The 14,213-nt window shown below is 39.2% G+C and overlaps 1 protein-coding gene across 2 annotated transcripts in view; it reads right to left on the reverse strand.

Annotated features, from left to right (window-relative positions):
- Positions 1 to 14,213, reverse strand: part of bahd1 (bromo adjacent homology domain containing 1) — a 219,895-nt gene that overhangs the window by 134,907 nt on the left and 70,775 nt on the right. The window contains exon 1 of one of the 2 annotated variants that reach the window (XM_028822086.2): positions 1,902 to 2,422. The exons of the other annotated variant lie outside the window; for it this stretch is intronic. The gene's annotated coding sequence lies outside the window, so the exon portion shown is untranslated. Of the gene's footprint in view, positions 1 to 1,901; positions 2,423 to 14,213 lie in introns of those variants that run through there. 2 annotated transcript variants of the gene reach the window in all.

The raw sequence follows: 14,213 nt of genomic DNA on the forward strand, positions 1-14,213 counted from the left end.
TGCCGAGTGAATTTGAAATCAATCTTTACGCAAAACCAGTCACTCAAACACCGAATAATTTATGCATGGTGCAACAGTTTTGTCTGGGGCACCCACTAACTGTTCAGAAAACAGATGTATGACTACTGATTAACGTGCATGGAAGATCTCGGTTTGCATCTTACGTATACCACAATGTTTTCCAGTTTTCTGAGACTGGATTAAGCGGGTCCAAAATGGATATATGATCTGTTAATTAATTAAATTAAATCTAGTCTTATTTTTGTGCTACAGTAAACTATAAAGCGGCATTCTAAAAACCACAGATGAAACGAATCCTTTATAGTGAAATATATACACATAATGCATATACACCGTATACATAAAGATTACTTTTAAAATATTTCAACTTTACAATATAGTAACACTAATTTATTATTTTAGAGTATTTAAAACACAATTACTTGTGTTTTAAATTACTGAAATGAATACAACTTTCCACTGTGCATAAAGAGGTCGATTCGAAAAGAGCTCTATATAAAACAAAATATGAAGACAGGCTTCTTTTTTTGGTACTACAGTACTCCGAGAGCTGCATGGATGCACGAAGGTGTCAACTCTTCGCGCATTTAATTGGGCGCTCTACCCTTATAATAAATATGTAGTGCCACAAATAACCGGGCCCGACAATTGCTTTGTTCCAAACTAGACGTGCACCACTGTAGCGAAGCACCTGGGTTTAAGCATGGGTCATCGTTTACTGCCTAATTATTTTTCAAGTCTGTACCTTTCAATGTGCACCTTTTTATTTAAACTGAGCCCGTGAATAGTTCGAATATCGGATCTTGTTCTCCAGCGTCTGAAGAACTTCACAATGGTAAATATATCTAGCTGAATGCGAGAGTTTACATTTTCATTGAACAACTGAACCCAAAAAATGCGGCTGGGTACCGTTAATACTCCTCTTTAAATCGGAAGCCGTAAACTTTATGCAGCACTTCAGCTTCCTTGGAAATAAAATGCCGTTTTCATATTCTTTGAAGACCTTGGGTATCGGGTCCCAACGTCTAAAAAATAAAGTGAAGTTTGGCATATGTCAGTTAAGAGCCAACTTAAACTCACACACAGGGTCTACTGGTGCTCCTGGGAGCCCATTTCCTCGCAGATACCAGGACGTTTCACAAAAAGCCGTGTATTACATCCAAAACAATTGATTTGCGATAAACCGTAACTCATCTCAGCCCTGTGCTTTGTGATCTTTCTCGAAATATTCGGCCTTGGACGTTTCTTTTGTAGATATAACTAGTTACAGTTGGGCCTTGAAGTGAAGGTTTAAAGCTGTTAAGAGCCAGGCATCAGCGACAATCAAGAGTGATTACAACGCGTCCCATGTATTTGCAAAAATCAAGAATTTCAAACGCATAAAGAGATAATTTAACGCCCATTTACTTAGTTTGTTGAGGCTGGTCGGGCGCCTTTAATAAACATTCAGTTGCGCGCAGTTCCTGGAAGTGTGTCCAGTTCATGCTCGTTGCAAAAACTGAGCGAAGTACATCACATCATTCAGTAATCTGCTCTTAGGAGCGAATTATTTGGCAACATCAAAGGCAATTAAACCAGACGCATATATCATATCATTTGTAAGCTGAAAATCTGCGTCTTTGGATTCCCCTTCGCACAAATTCCACTTAACCATTATCGCACGCACGCGCGCGCGCACACACTCGCACACCTGCCTATAATCACTGCGCTTGCGCAAAAAACCTTTGCGCTGAGCGGTTCAGACGACGCTGCGCAGTCTTTTATAAGGCCGTAAATAGTTGTGTCGCTTTCTCAATTCATCTACCGAAGAAGTATGTCAACTACAGTTAACTTCGATTATACCGCTGCATACAATACGGCGAAGACTTTAAATTCCTTACCTTGAGGCTGACAAATCCCCAACAGGACAGCCAGGGCGTCGCGCTTTGGTATCTGTTAGCCATCGGCTCGCCGCGGCTTGATTTCATAGCACGAGTCGAGAGCGAGAAGTTACTCCGTCGATCTCGCGTTTTCTTTTTTGCACCTCCGCCACGCGGCTCTCATGCAAAAGCGCCACAAAAGAGAGCACTTTTTACAGCGTTTCGGATAACAGTTCCACTTACTCTTGCGTAATTAGCATTCGAGATTAAACGAGGCACAGGGAAAAAAGAAGAGAACCACAGTCGCTCGCATCGACTCGGGTCCGAAGCAAAGATGCCTTTCCAGGCAAAGAGCGAGTCCCAGCAAGGTGCACTTTCGAGACGTGGACGCTAGAGGCTCCAGTCTGTTCCCGGGAGCGACAGTAGCTGCGCTCCGCTATGACGTCATTCTTGGCTAGAGGATTCTGGAAGTTCATTAACATCCCACCACTGGGAAGGAACATCTTTTTCCAGCTCCAGCCACATTCTCAGTTGTGTTTTATCACATTTAAATTAAAGAGGAACGAGGGTGTGAGTAGAAAAAAAATACACACACTATTGTCCCATTCTCGCGCATACGCCCAGTAAGTATCCAGTTAGCCAGAGCAAGCGTTGGATTTCTTGCACGCAACACATGGGTTGGTGCACCTTGCATGTTTTTATCACACTGCACCCTACCATATTATATGATAGTGCCTTTACTAGCAAGGTCAAACACAGATCATTCCCTCGATTAATCAATAAACTGCAAATATTGAGACACGTTCTCAATGTAGAAAAGCTTCTCTTGACCTGCTTTAGGCATGGATTTTTGAAAATTGACACCTGAATTGCCAAATTCAAATAAAATGCACATGTGAAAGACAGGGGTGGAGCTTTAAACGGGTAACCACAACAACAGCTAATGAGTCAGTATCTCGATTGGCTCAGAAAACACGCAAAACGGAACAACTGCAGAGACTCTGCTTGCGGGTGGGTGATGTTGACTTATGCAAAAAAGTAGGCAGAAAGTGTAAACTCGCGGAATAATCCCGTACAATGTCTCTAGTCTGAGTCATTCCTACTTTGATCGGGTCGGTCCTGTATGCCTTTCCATAAAACTAGCTGCTACGTAAAGGCATAGCCAAGCACTCGAACTGGCGATTCTGCTGCTTTAAAGTTCCACTAAATTGGGTTCGAATCATGGCCACTGTTTGTGTGGAGTTTGCTCTCTTTTCCTTTTCCTTCCGCCTCCTACTGACGTGCTTGTTTGATTAACTGGCATCATTGAAATGGCCTGTTGTGTGGGTGTATGCGTGCATGTGGTCCGTAACTGTTTGGCAGATCATTTGCTATGGGATATGCAACTGTTTCAAAGCGGATAAAAAATGGTTAACTGCTTTCTGTAGAATTTTTCTCTCTCCTGCATCACATAAGCGTCCGTGTCTTCTTTTTTTTTTTTTTTTTTTGAGACTCCCAGTTTGACTGCAACTGTTTAGTGCTCCGTGGTTTGTTTCAGGGTTAGATCATTCCTTGAACATTACGCCCCGGGGTTCTAACGGGTCCCATAATGGATGAATAACAATTAATTAAATAAGCCGAGAGGCATTAATTATGCTAAGAAAATATATGTGAACTATGTTAATTTGATGACATATGACTATCTGGCAGAATTAATCCAACCTTCTGAACCCATGTTTCCTTTAGAATGTCAAGTGTGATCGGGCGCAGGAATCAGCATTGGTGGAAAGCCAAGACGAAACAGCGCATGCTCGTGCATCTCTTATAATTTTCCATTAACTGCATCTGAAGACATTATCGCCTCGATTTGTAACCGAATATCAATTACGGAGCAGTTATTCTCTAAAACATCAATTTCATACAAGCAACAAACAATTTAAGAAATCTCATAGATGACTCCGCAATAACGTTTAAGTGGCTTGGTGATTTCGCCTGGGATAGTCTCGAATCACAAGCGTCCTTGTGATGAAAGGCCTCGTTTGAAAAAACGAATACGTACCCATATGGCGCTTCGTTTTCCACTCCCAAAAACCCGTCGGGGCTTGGCATTAACGCTGGTATCGCTAAGTTCGGAATGAAGGTCTTCACGTACGCTGCCCTTACCGTAAAAAAATATTTGTTTGCTGGTACTTTTTCACCAAACGACTTTCGGTTTTGTTTATTTTAAACAGATGACTCCAAATGATACTTAAAAGTACCTGGTATTATTAACAATTTATTATGCATGTAAAGCTTACTATCACATTATATGCCGTTACGTTTCATTTCAAGTTGACTTTACTTACTGACTTTATCCCACAGAATCTCAGGAATTTGGCAGTTATAAAAAGGACAATTTAACATTTTAGTTGTAACTTTTAAAAGATATAAACGCACTCTACCCTACATTGCGTAACGTTTGAGATCTGAAGAGCAGAAATGACAACACCCACAGATGGCTGTGTGTTACCCATTCATTATCCAAAACCGCTTTATTCTAGCCGGGGCTGCTGCAAGCCAGAATCTACATTTTAGGAATTAGAAACTGATTTTTCGTCCATTAATTTTCAACTCCGTAACATAATTTTAAGTAAATTGACTGAATTCTTCGTACAAACTGATTTACTATTACAGTGGCCCGGAACTCAATATTATTGTTACTCTTTATTTAATAGACGCTAATACCCAAGGCAATTTTAAAAAAAAAATCAATATGCGTACAAAACGAATATCAGGAGAAAGTGCTAATGTTAAGTGATTAATGTCAACATGAAAAGCATAAAAAAAAATGAACACTTGTAATAGTTTGCACTTAATGTCGCAAATGTTTTATTGGTGAGAGCCTCAATTTATTTATGTCCATCGATGGGTCTTTGATCTTATCACATTTCAGGCCCAGGCTTAAAACGTCTCTGGTCTGTGTGATACATTTAAAGCACACCATTAGTTACACCGAATGTCTTGTCTTGTCGTACTTTGCGACCCTTCTCTGGGTGAGAACCGCGTACAGATTACCGGGAGTCGTTTATCTCTTTCCCCACACCTCATGCTGTCCTGTCGCACGAGTTGTCCTGCACGTGAGGCTCTCGAAATCAAATCCTCTGCTGTTCATCTTGTGCTTCTTACAGTACAACTCCCTTCTGTTATTTTTATGGCTCGTTATAAAAGACGCTATGCCAAGTAACGACGGATCGATTTATGAATGCCATTGCATAATAAGCGATGCGTTTTACAGGTAAAAGGAACAAGTCACTTCTGAGTAGATGTCCTTTATTGAATTGGACACATGCGCTAGTTAGAACAAAAACAACTATTGCATTATTTTTTTTTTTTTCTAAATACATAACGCCAAGGACTTTGGGGAAATGAATACGAAGCAGCACGGAAGTAGTTTAAATAAATAAATCCCAGTGTGAAAAACTCCATTCACACTTTGTCGGCTCGCGTTTTTCATTTTCGGGCTCGCCAGTAGCACTCCGGCTCTGCGCCGCGCGGGTGTCCGGGGTCAAGTGCTGCGGTCATTTAATTGGCTGTGATATACGAGCCCAATGAGCGGCTTATCCGCAAGGGCGGTTTTTAAATATAAAACGTAACAATCGTAATGACATACAACAGTTGAGCTTCTCCGAGGGATCGCGATTTTCCTTTTTGCACATGACCTTCTTATCGGCTTGTTTTATGGCTTATTACCTTCATCTCCCGAGGTAATATAAAAATAAAATTCACACGTATGGACGGAATTTCCTTGAGTAAGTGGGCACCTGACATTACCAATCCACCTCCAGTCAATAGAAAATCCGTATAAATGAGTTATTTTTATAGTATTACGCTTCTTGTCAAAGGTCCACTATGACGTCCCCCGCTTTCCCTAATGGGTGTAAACAATAAATTTAATATAGCAGTTGTTAAATAATAGTAGTGCACACTTAAAAATAATCAGAGTGGTGAGCTTGCAATGCAATAATCTCATACGCTATGTTATTAAATATTACTAAATGGCTTGCCAATGGAGTAAAGATTACAATATTAATGGGTGTACTTGGTAAACATTTAATTGCTGGTTCAATAGGTACACAGGTTCATGCATTATATAAATATATACATATAAATGGATAATAAGTGAAAAATTCATCATCTACTGTAATCTCACTTATCAAAAAGTAAGCTTTTTTTTAAGCACACACAATACACACTCTTAAAAATAAAGGTGCCAGAGTGGTTCTTCTGAGCGATGCCACGGGTGAACCATTTTTGGTTTCAAAAACACTCAACCATATGGAGGTTCCAGAAAGAACCTCAATTTATTGAGATCCATAACAGGCTCCATATAGTAAATAACCATAACAGATTAGTGAAATACCAGTGAGTCAGGATTTTAAAAAGGACTCTGGCTGCACAGAATCACACAAGCCAAGTCCAGGTTATCTTGAACTGTTAATGTCCTGCTAGGTAGTTTACCATACAGTAAAGATTTCCACTTTCTTCTACATATTAGTAAGTTTTTCAGAGCACACAGAACCCACTTCATGTGCAAAGAGGCCTTCCCAGAATGCCATGGTGCTTTGTCAAGCTATAGTTTAACAAGGAACTACACAACCCAGTAAAGAACCATAAAGTGCCCTTAAAGAACCAAGATTTTTAAGAGTGTATTAAAATTCGTGCATCAGTACATCAAATGTTTTTGTGCTACTTAAATACATAATGTAAACGTGCCTGTTATATGAAAAACACAAATACAGAGTCCTACATTCCAGACAAGAACTACCTCAGAGTCTGTAACAATGAACTTTTCATTTCAGTAAGTGCATGAATTTTATGTGGAATCCAAATTAAATGTTAACGTTTTGAAAATGATACTTCAGGGTGACCCTGATCACACCTGATGGCTGAAAATGAACCCCCCAATACCATGGAACACTAAAAAAAACAAGAACATCAGACTGCGATCCTAAATGTGATACTTACCTGCCTTCTTTAAAATAAAGGTGCTAAAGCAGTTCTTCAGAGTGATGCCATATAAAGAACCATTTTCAATTCTCAAAAAAATATCAACATGAAGGTTCCAGAAAGAACCTTCTATTTGGAGCTGTCAAGTCCCATAAGTAACTATCCATCCATTTTCCAACCCGCTGAATCCGAACACAGGGTCACGGGGGTCTGCTGGAGCCAATCCCAGCCAACACAGGGCACAAGGCAGGAACCAATCCTGGGTAGGGTGCCAACCCACCACAGATAAGTAACTATGAATTGACAATAACAGATTTGTTAAATGCCAGTGGGTTTCTGATTTTAAAAGGAGTCTAGCTCCATACAGTAACAAAGGCTAAGTTACATTTTTCTTGACTTGTTAGTGCCCTTCTACGTAGCCTACTTGACATTAAAGATTTCTGTTTTGTCCACATATTAGCAACCTTTCCAAAGCCCAAAGAACCAGCTTCCTAAGCAAAGAACACTTCCTAGAATTGATGGTTCTTTGTCAAGCAATGGCTCCACAAGAAATCAAATAATAAAGCAAAGTACCATTTTAGATCCATTAGTTGTAAGAGTGACAAGATATATACAGAATGTTACTACAGTGCTAATTGTTGTGTTTGCTGCTTGTTGTTTTTATATACTGTATATATATAGTTTTATGCAGCACTGTTTTAAGATGCACAGGACCCCTGTTTCTGCCAATTTATCCTTATCTTCAAGTTTTCAAGTTCCATTAAACACTGACAATTAGTGTTTACACTTTGTGTAGTTGCACTGAAGAAAATAACTCATGATAAAATGATGACACCTATTTCCATTTAATTGAAATAAGTTAGTTTTAATATAAAACACTTGTGTAGGTTTAAGTTTCTCATCTCCTGTTATTACAAAAGATTATTGAAAGAAATACGTTGTTTGATCTACTTAATCAAATTATGACACCTATTTCCTTTTAGTGTCCTAACCTAAACCAAACACATAGATCTAATATTAACCAATCATAAGGAAAAAAAACACCCAGCTAAATCATTAAGTAAAACTTTTTCATCTTTTGAGTCAGCCAGCCTCCATCCCTATAATAATACTCACCAGCCCGAGACCCCTAAAAAGCCAATCACACCAGATGGTGTCATTATCACATAGACAATACACGCATGCTCCTGTCATGTAGGGTGTGTAATACATTTGACACATTATTGCAGATGCATCAGCCTAAAGCCACTTTCATGGCAACGTTTTGCAATTAAAAAGGATTTTATTACAAAGTCGTGATCTTTGCTTGGCACTGTACAAATAAGTGGCGATCACAAACACTTTTTTCAATATCTTCACAAAAAAGGTGGTCCCTTATGCATGTCAACTACACTTAACACAAATTGGAATTTTTTTTGCCATGAAAAATAGCCGAAAGACTGTACAAACATCCTGGAAATATCCACAAAACATCTAATTCTGTTCAAGCCCTCTTTATCCAGTTGGAAAATGTTAAAGAAATCACCAGATTTTGGGAACCCGTGCACTTGGCAGCATCACTATGTGGCGGTGTAATGTGAATGAGCACAGGCACTGTATATGCCTATCAAATTCTTTGGCTTTGTTTGAACATAAATTAAGTTATTATGACATCTGACAAAATTATGCCAGTTTTATTAGAAACAGATAATGCAGAGTCCATGAAGGTGATCACTTTTCGTTTGAATTTAAAATAACAGTGTAAAGTTTAATTTTTCAAATAAATAATTTTTTAGAATTAAAAACATTTTCATTTTCAGTACATTCAATATAAGGAACTAGGGTATAGGCGATATACCCTAGAAATGATTTCTACGATTGGTGCTAATATTTAAGGCATGAAATCTATTTAAGTTGTTTTCACATAAATTATACTTGTAAATGTGACCCCCGTGTAAGATAATTCAGCTCTACTAGAAAAGGATACGTAAAGCCTTAAAACATGCTCATTTTCAGTCAGTCACTTTAAATTACAGTGTAAAAGCAAGAACCAGTTTTTAAGTGTACACTTATTACTGCATTTTGCATTAAATAATGTATGACACAAAACAAAACAAATCCAAATAATTAAGGTGGCACACAATGTACTAATGCCTGAGTACAGGCTTGTAATCTGAAAGCCGTCACAGACAGCGAGTGCAATGTCACTGTGGCTCAGCATGGCATGCATGTTCAGAGCAGGAACCACCTGAGCTTCAAGCTTTTACAGTTGCAACCGAGAATCTTAGGATAAAAATGTAATGGAAACAAAACAGTAACCACAGTGTTAGGGACAATGTGACCTCAATGTAGTGTACGTCACAGAAAAAGTCTGTGGGAATGAAAAGCCTGGCATTACATGATGTACATGTAGCGAGTATTTTAGGCATGCAAAAACAACACTTGTGTTTTCACGTGTGTATTACATGTCAGACAATGGAGTAAGTAAGGCAAGCCTCAGTAAGGCTTACAAGTTTATGGTTTCATTGTAAATGGAGGGGTCAGGAAGGAAGGCTATAGTGTGCTCTGTGACTGAATGAGGGGTGATATATGCTTTTAATCGTCTATTGCCACTGCTAAGATTTGGAAATTAAGAACAAGTTAATATGCCTCCAATCAGCAGATGGTGTACAGCAGTTCACAGATGTTACTACAGCAGGCTACCTGCATATGTGGTTTCACATAAGAAACATCCTGAAGTACAATTAACCAAGGAGATGGAAAGTTCCAGGAGTATGCTGAGCAGGCTGTGATGTGATCTAGAGGAGCATCACACTGACTCGGATTTGTACTACTTCAGACGAAGGGCCATTAAAACCTCATCATTACCTCATTTGTGCTATGGTTCTGCTGTTAGAACCTGTACTGTAAGCAAGACAGATATGCACAACAAAATCACTAATTTATCAACCAATTCATCTTCAAATCCACTTGAGCATATGGCAGTGGGCAAAGTCCCCCCTATAAGCATCAAGTGCAAGGAGTGCCAGTCCATCACAGGGCAAATGTCAGGTCACTATTTAACTCAGCAAAAAGTGTTATGTTACCGCTAGGACTTCTTCGCTGCCTTATGCTTATTTTCCTTTCTATTTTGTTTTAAAGCATTATTTTTAACAAGTTGATTGTTTTAAAGTAATTTTTGCTAATATTGTTCTTTTTATTTATTATTTAAGATTTATGTATTGTGCATATGCTTAAAGGATGCATTCCTTATTTTTTGTACAAGGAACACCTAATCCTAACCCTAACTCTAACCAGTCCATTGCTGCACTGATTGAGGAACCACCTATATTGTTCAGACTGGAGAGTGAACCCTTCACAGGTTTAACTGTTCCTGGTGGAGAAAGGTTTCTTTTAATGCATATTGTTTTATTTTCTGACTTTTTTGTATGTCGTTTAGTTTCTGTGTTTTGGATTTTTCTGTCGGATTTAAAATTTTTACTTGGTTGCATTTGATTGCCTTGTTAGGGAAATTCTTTTTGCCTAGTTCATTCTGAGCCCCAGTTTGAGCCTGTAGAGGCCAAGAAGCCTGCCACTTGAGTTTGGGTGTCAGGTTGCCCAGGGAGAAGGCTGTTTTTGAGTTCCAAACCAAAGAAGTGTTAGTCTGGTTTTGGATATTTTGAGGTTTGCTTGCATCCCATTTGGCTATTTTTTGTGCAATACATTTAGAGATTGCAAAGTTTCCTTAGGAGCAAAAAAATCAGTTCAGGGTTCAAAGCCAGCCTGCTGTAGGTATCAGCAGCAAATGTAACCAGAGTACTTCTTAGCAGCACCCCTAACCTGTCTACACTTGTGACCAGGTTGGTTTATTTTGGTCATATCACAATACATCAATACCAATGCTTTCCATACCCCTTCACTGCCACTATCAGTGATCCTTAGGCATACTACCTCACTGCCAACCAAGCCTTCCTCCATCTTGATTTTGCATTGAGCAGTTATTTATTTGACCCACCCTCAGCAACTTTGGAGTCCTGCACTTTTAAAAATAAAAATGCCAGAGTGTTTCTTTAGAGCAATGTCATAGGAAAACCATTTTTGATTCCCAAAAGACCCAACCAAATGACGATTCCAGAGAAAAACTTTATTTATCGATATCCACAACAGGCTCTGTACAGTACATAACTATAAATAGATGGTAATAGATTTGTGAAATACCAATGACACATGATATTAAAAGGATTCTTGCTGCATACAATAACACAGGCTATGTTCATGTTTTCTTAATCTGTTGGTCTCTCACAAGGTAGCCTATCACACATTAAAGATTTCAGTTTCTTTTTTACATATTAGGAAGTTTTTCAAAGCATAAAGAACCAGCGTCAAATACAAAGAACACTTTCCAAAATGATATGGTGCTTGGTCGAGCAAATGGCTCTGTGACGAACCACAAAACCCAGTAAAGAACCACATAGGGCCATTAAAGAACCAGTATACTTAAGAGCGTGGGCCCACCATGAAACAACATCCTCTTATGTACCTAAGGCATGTCACATTTAAAAGACTATGAACCTACGATGTCTTAAGCAGTCCATCCACTTCCATATGAACCACAGTTCACCTGCTGAGGCTTCTAGCTTGTATATTGTAACTTGGCAGATGTGACTGCCATACAAGTTCTTCATGGAACTTCACTTACCTAGAGCCAGACACTGAAATCTAATTTAGAGTCACTTGTTATACAAAATGTGGATTTATATATTAATACACAGGTAATATAAAAAACAAAACCAGGACTCCATTTATATTTCCTTACAGAATGCCACAGTCACGGAAAAAAGTGTGTACTGTATGTCATTCTTCCCATGTTAATTTGAAGACTAATTGTCTGACTACAAGCATGAACTTACATCTGTTTGCAATTAGCAGCACAACATTGTCATAGCTCTGTCTTCCCTGCTAGCGAAAACCTCCTTACAGCTCTCAAATAACCTCAATTCTTATTGCATCCACCTGGAACCATCCATTCACAATACTCTCCTGCTAATTCCTTCATTTCTGTATGTTGCTTTAATCTATTAATTCTATCAACTTTATCAACATATTTAATCTGCCCTATGCTTGATGTTAAGTGAAGAAATATCTATGGACAATGTAACTTTCTGACAGAGTCACTGATAATTGTAGCACTTAATCTAAAAGAAAGTGACAGCCACTTGAATTATTAACCTCCCACAACTCGCAGTAAATGGAGATTCAAAAACAACTCCAAAGTGGAAAGTCTTAAGGCTTAAATGCTTGGAAGCATTTTAGGACTCTGAGTTTTCCTTCCACTTGATGGAAGAGTGGAGTAACTACACTCTCCCTCTGTCTCATAGACCTTAAGGCAGCCTTTATTCAGTGTTCTTTATGATTAGATTAGATAACAAATAAGAATATGGCGCAACATCAGCCCCCTGCTGACGCAGGAGGACATTTGACACAGAAAATCTATCAAGTTTTTATCCATGGAGGAAACAATGGCACGTGAAATCCAAACAATTCCAGTCATTTACTTTGCTCAATTTAAAGGTTGTTGTGCGAGTAATGGCAATGCAAACCTAATCACTTGCTTACTTGGCTGTGCTGATCTCCCATTTCAGTTTTTGTGAAAAATGAATCACTGCTTCTGAGTGCAGCTGTTTTTTTTTTGGTCAACAGATTGAGTACAAGATTGAAGACAGACAGACAGACAGACAGAGTGAGTGAATGTCATAACGGATGGAGCAGTATTCTGATTGGGATGGGCAATGAAGCTTTGCCCTGCCGGGTGGACCATATGGATGGGGACACAACCCGGCCAGGATGGCTTTTGGTTCTTGTCTCAGCATGGGTGGGCAGTTAATGGATGGACTGCATCAAACACAATATATTCCTCAGTACCAAGAGATGACGGTTTTCCTCTGGTTCAGTCCTTGTTTTGACACCTGTCGTTTGCCCTTGGAATTATAATTCAGAAGGGCAGCCCTGTTGGGGTCAATGGATTCTGCCACAGGGTGCTGCTGGGAATGAAAGTCCCTGTTTCATACAACTTCTGTATGGCCTTGAAGTGCTTCTGGCATTCAATGTCATGACCCCAGGAGTACTCCCAGGTCCAACATAGAGGGAGGTATCTCCCTTCATTAGGACAGTCAGAATCGGAAGAAAGGGGACAACGCTCCCAGAGAAGGAGTTAAGGAGACGGAAATTGTTTAGTTGTGTTTTGTACAGTGTTGGACTGACTTAAACCCTGGGGAAATATTACTGTAAAATCAATACCATTTTATTAAACCAGAAATTGGGATCGGCTGGGTTGTGTCTGATATTTGGGGCTCTGGGGAACCCCCTTGTGGATGAAAGACCCTGTAATTGTAGGCCCAAAGTACTAAAATGGGTGCTTTGTCCAAAAAACAGACACAGCTTTCTTTTTTTGGGTCTTTAAATGTGGCACAAGGCTCCGAACCACTTTCTTGAAAAGTATGGATTTGGGAACACCAAACACAGCGCATTATTGGTGCCTTGTAATGATGTAACAATGTGATATTTAATGTTAACATTCATCAATTGAATGTCGTTTTTCTGCGCCTCAGTCATTAAGTAACAGTAACTGATAGAAAGTTGGCAATACTGAAAGTGACACAGGAGCTAATCAGTAAAATAGGAACAGAATCTGCCCTTGGAATCTAATATGGAACTGTATACCTAAACTGAAACTCAAGTCAAGGTAATGAACTGAAAAAAATGTGAAGACAAGTGAGTACGAAATAAAGGATGCTGACATAAAGATTTTGTTTTCCTAAATGCAAAAGGAAAAGATGAAATATCCATCCAGCTCATCTCCTAACTCACCATACCTATCACAGGGCAGAAATCAACTCGGATTGGAGACCACTCCCTTGAATGAGTTTCGTGCACACAATCACTCCTATTCGGCTACTTTAGAGGTGCCAAACAACCAAACATTCCTTCTTTGGGATGTAGAAGAAAAACCGGAATACCAAATGGAAAACCCACAGAGACACATGCCAAGCCAAAATTCAAACCTAATGTTCTGTAGCTGTACAAAAGCAGTGTGCGATTATGCAATAAAAAACTTAGGAATCCATCTACTTTTTTACACAACGTACAGTAGCTGCATGCACGTCCAAACTGGTTGTTTGTGAGGGACACTAGTCTATTAAAGGGCAAACTGAAGTATATGCGATCACTCAAACACACTGGGCACAGTTTGAGCTAACAATTAACTAAGAATGCAATAGCAAGCTCAGATACTAGCAGACATCTCACAAGGACATTAGGACAATACGCAGTGTCTACAGACAGTGAGAGGCAGTGAGTCAGATCAAGACGTCTGGAGCTGTGAGGCAGCAATACTAAGCGCTTTGAACACGG

The sequence above is a fragment of the Erpetoichthys calabaricus genome, chromosome 16 (genome assembly GCF_900747795.2).
Source record: "Erpetoichthys calabaricus chromosome 16, fErpCal1.3, whole genome shotgun sequence".
NCBI classification, from domain to species: Eukaryota; Metazoa; Chordata; class Cladistia; order Polypteriformes; family Polypteridae; genus Erpetoichthys; species Erpetoichthys calabaricus.